At 38.0% G+C, this 4,228-nt stretch overlaps 1 long non-coding RNA gene across 1 annotated transcript; it reads left to right on the top strand.

The window, feature by feature from the left end:
• Nucleotides 1–1,284: 1,284 nt before the first annotated feature.
• On the top strand, nucleotides 1,285–3,485 carry LOC148156314 (uncharacterized). Its single transcript, XR_015764794.1, has 3 exons — nucleotides 1,285–1,368; nucleotides 1,476–1,808; nucleotides 2,172–3,485. It is a non-coding gene; the product is annotated as an uncharacterized LOC148156314 (long non-coding RNA).
• Nucleotides 3,486–4,228: the final 743 nt, after the last annotated feature.

The following is a 4,228-nucleotide window of genomic DNA, read 5'->3' as shown; positions in this document are numbered from 1 at the left end:
CCAGGAAGCCTCCCCTTCAACTCCCTTGGGATTTCGAGTCATAGCTCAGGTTTTATTTTAGCTTTTTAGATGCTAATCAGCAATTTTGATCTGTAAAGAGAATATGTTGTTGTCTCGGTTACTAGGCCTGTCACAATAACAAATTTTACTGGATGATAAATGGTCCCAGAAGTTATTGCGATAAACAATGTTGTTTTAATTATAATGAACATTTAACACTGGAACTGGAAGACATTTTAAATATCCAAAACAAATCAAAACCAGAGAAACAACGAATAAAATTAGTTACGAAGTATCTGTAAACAAAATTGCTGAGACTAGCCAAAGAAAAGTCTAGTTGAGACCAAAATACCAGACTGAAGACTTTTGTCACCCAGTTTTTGGTAGAAAGAGAGAAAAGAGAAAAATGTAAATGGAAATTACTGAGCTTTTTTTTATTTATCATGCGATTAATTGATCTATTTCCTAGACTTATCACAATAATCAATAAACCAATTAATTGTATGATAAATTAAAACAAACGTAATAAATTCCATTGTCAATTTACTTACATAATTGTGATTTTGTCATATTCCAGAAAATGGTCAAATGCATAGAGTTAAACGATCCCCACTGCCCCCTGCAGGCGACCATATTTCTTACTTATTCTGAACTGCTGCCTCAGCCTTACTTGATGTCACGTTATACTTTGTAATTGATACGGCAAGTAACAAAAGTCACATTTACTGTCATACATAAACGCAAATATCGCAAAATTCCTTGATAATATTGTTAGGTTCTGAGGTTTCTTGGGGCGGCTGCTCATTTTATTCCCCACTAGATGGAGTCCGAGAGGCGCTGTTCTGTCAGATCAGCATACGCTGTCAGATAGTCATACGCTTAGCTCAGACATGTATACGCTAATCAGCAACATAGAATCATGACGTACATCATCATACACTTTGTTATTAACAGATGTATGGCATCCTGACTTAGCGGTTAAGTAGGTTAATGAGTTTTACACGGTGTGTTGTAGTTGACTGCAGCTGCAGCCAGACCTGCTTTAAATACACTTTGAAACCACGACAACGCATGTAATTCTATCTAGTTATCATATTATATCATATTATAAAGAATTTAATGACTTATTTTCGTCATAACTTGTTGCGTATGCTGAACTGACAACTCCACTGACGGTCGGACTTCTTAATGCGCATGCGCGGGCATGCGTACTCACTGCACGTATTCTATCCTGCTGACAGAACAGCGGCTGAGTGGTTGGCTCCGCCTATGACGTCATCCCCACACCGGGGATCAATCATCTCGTTATCGGCAGCTTAAGAGAGGTGGAACGCCGGTACTTCGACGCCAGAGTGTCAACCTTTGATGGTACCTCTAAGCCCCTCAGAGTTTGCTCCGAGTTATCTCCTTGTGATCTGTCTTTTTCCCCTGCTATTAGAACATTTACCTCATTGTGATTTTTTTGCTCTTCTCAGGATTCCTCAGAATCTGGATCTGGTTCCAAATTTTCTGCTCACTCCTCGCGACGGGGAAATTACCCCGTCGATGCCCGAGCTCCCAGACTCACCTGTATCCTTGTTTCTGCCTGCCATTCTGGAGTTCCGACCGGTCGTTCCACCCATAGACATAATATAAGAGTAGACCCCGCATTGGCTGCTCTGGCGCGGGAAATACGGCGGCCATCTTGGAGCGGTCGTCCCTCCTACTTTGCTCAACCAAAACGGCATAAGATGCTTCAGCACTGAGGGATATTGTTGTTCAGATCGATGGACTATTAATGTGAGGGCTTGACGGGCAACATTTCACAAGTAAGATGGACATATTATTGTGTATATTTTGTGATTAGAATTGTACTTTACTGTATTTATGTCCACCGGCGAGATACCAGCTAATATTAGCTACAGTGCTTGGTGTAATACGGGGTTCAGCCCCGCTATGAAGGCTAACTGAGATTCTGTAAATCTAAAAAAATTTATTATTCTCTAACATTGACTTAGATTATGTCACACAAGAGCCTATATTAGAAATGAAACAATGTAACATTATAAAACGTATTGTTATAACATTCACCAGCAAAGTTTAAACAGGTGGTAAAGACTATTATTTATATGTAATTCTTTCACTCTGTCAAAAGTAAGATACATCCCAAATCTTCCGTTTTTCTTTTGAAGGTTTCCTAAAGACACGACGTGAGAAAGAAGAGGGAGATATATTTAAAGAGAGACGGAGTCACTGCAGCACGGATGAATCTCGCATCAGATTTTGGACTCAATCTCAGCTGCTGAATCACTCTGAAGCTAGAACTTGTCGGCTGAAAAACATATAAATATATCTATACATATAGTATTCAGTATTAATCATTATGTATTTGTGTCATTAATTTCTTTGCGTTTGTATAGTTATATAAATATGTATTGGTATTACTAAATAAATTATGAACGGCTGTGTGCTTTGTAATATGCTCATCATACATCAATATCAGAATATTCCATTCCTATTCTATTGTTATAGCCACTAAACATATTTAAATATGCTGAACTTTGTATTAAAAACATACTTAAAAATACAATTCTTTATAAATGTAGCTTTGATAGATGTTTGAATATGGTTTCCAGTAGCAAAAAAGCGTATTATGATTGATTAAATCCGCTGATACGTCATTGTGCCTCCTAAACACATAACGCTGAGTGGAGTGGTGTACCGCTCCAAGATGGCCGCCCTAAATCTCGTCAGCGACAATAGGCGAGAGTGGTGCATGAGGCGTCTATTCTTATATTATGTCTATGGTTCCACCGACTCACTGCCGCCTTCAAGTGTAAGGCTACCTGTCCATCCTCCAAACGCCGCTCCCCACTCCTCTGCCAGCCGCTTAGCCTCGCTGGTCAAATCCCCAAGCCCGACGGAGAAAGAATCCCAGAGGCTTTAAAGAATCCTAGGACCAACATTGCTTCTCCCACGCCGTTGATCCACACAGCTCAAGTAAGTTAGAAAACTTACCGCCAACAAATCATCTAAATTCCGACAACCTTGAACTCACCATCTTCCTCATTGTCTCCTCAGTGTGCCATGTGCAGCAGTTCAGTCCCAGGGCCCAATCCCCATCTCATTTATTCTTTGTAAATAAACTTTATATTATTGTTCATTTGTCTCCGGTGGTGTTCTTGCATGTGGGCAAAATCAGTAAAGCCCACCATGACAAATATTTGTAAAGTAGCACTACAAAATTGACTGTTTTAAAACAATACAAAAACTTTGGAGGTTTTGCTATTCATTCAGATAGATTTTCTCTGAAGACTATATGACAGAAGAACAATAAAAATCTTTTAAAGACAAAGATGTTATACTGGCCATCATAATCAATGGGGAAGGCTGATGTCATTGATATTGCAGCAAAGGTTAAGCCTTTGCTACGGAAGCTGACTCTTCACAAAACGCTTTAATCCAAGCATCTTAATGGAAAATTGTGTTGAATTGTGTTGACAAAATCTGGAAAAAAAAAAAAAAAAAACTATAGCCTACAGAGCGGTGATGAAGCAAAGTCCTATCATGAGTTTTTGGTAGTAAGTAAATTTTGCATTTCATTTTGAAATCAAGATCCCAGAGCCTGGAGGAGGCGAGGAGAGGCACGAAATCCACTAGTCCATTGTGCATTATCTAGCCAGTAGATGCAACCATCTACCAAGACATTTCTGAGCTGCAAGGCAACAGCTCTACCAACTGTGGGACTGTACAGCTCATATATATATATATATATATATATATATATATATATACATATATATATGTATATATACTGCTCAAAAAAATAAAGGGAACATTTCACTTTAATTTTGTGTGTGGCTCCAAATCCAGGCCTCCATTGGTTAATAAATTTGATTTCCATTGATGATTTTTGTGTGATTTTGTTGTCAGCACATTCAACTTTGTACAGAACAAAGTATTCAATGAAAATATTTCATTCATTCAGATCTAGGATGTGTTATTTGAGTGTTCCCTTTATTTTTTTGAGCAGTATATATATATATATATATATATATATATATATATATATATATATATATATATATATATATATATATATATATATATATACACACACACACAGTATATATCACCTGACCACCTTGAAGTAGGGTATGGGTTAGGGTTTGGTATTTAAGCTCTCTCGATGACTCCCCCCATCTTGTCTGACGACTGTGCAGTTGAAACTGGGGAGCTAAAGGCAATG

Source organism: Poecilia mexicana, unplaced genomic scaffold, assembly GCF_051168715.1.
Source record: "Poecilia mexicana isolate PSO_F unplaced genomic scaffold, ASM5116871v1 scaffold_12, whole genome shotgun sequence".
NCBI lineage: Eukaryota > Metazoa > Chordata > Actinopteri > Cyprinodontiformes > Poeciliidae > Poecilia > Poecilia mexicana.
Note: the sequence above shows the minus strand (reverse complement) of the source record. Positions and strands in the feature narration are given on the sequence as shown.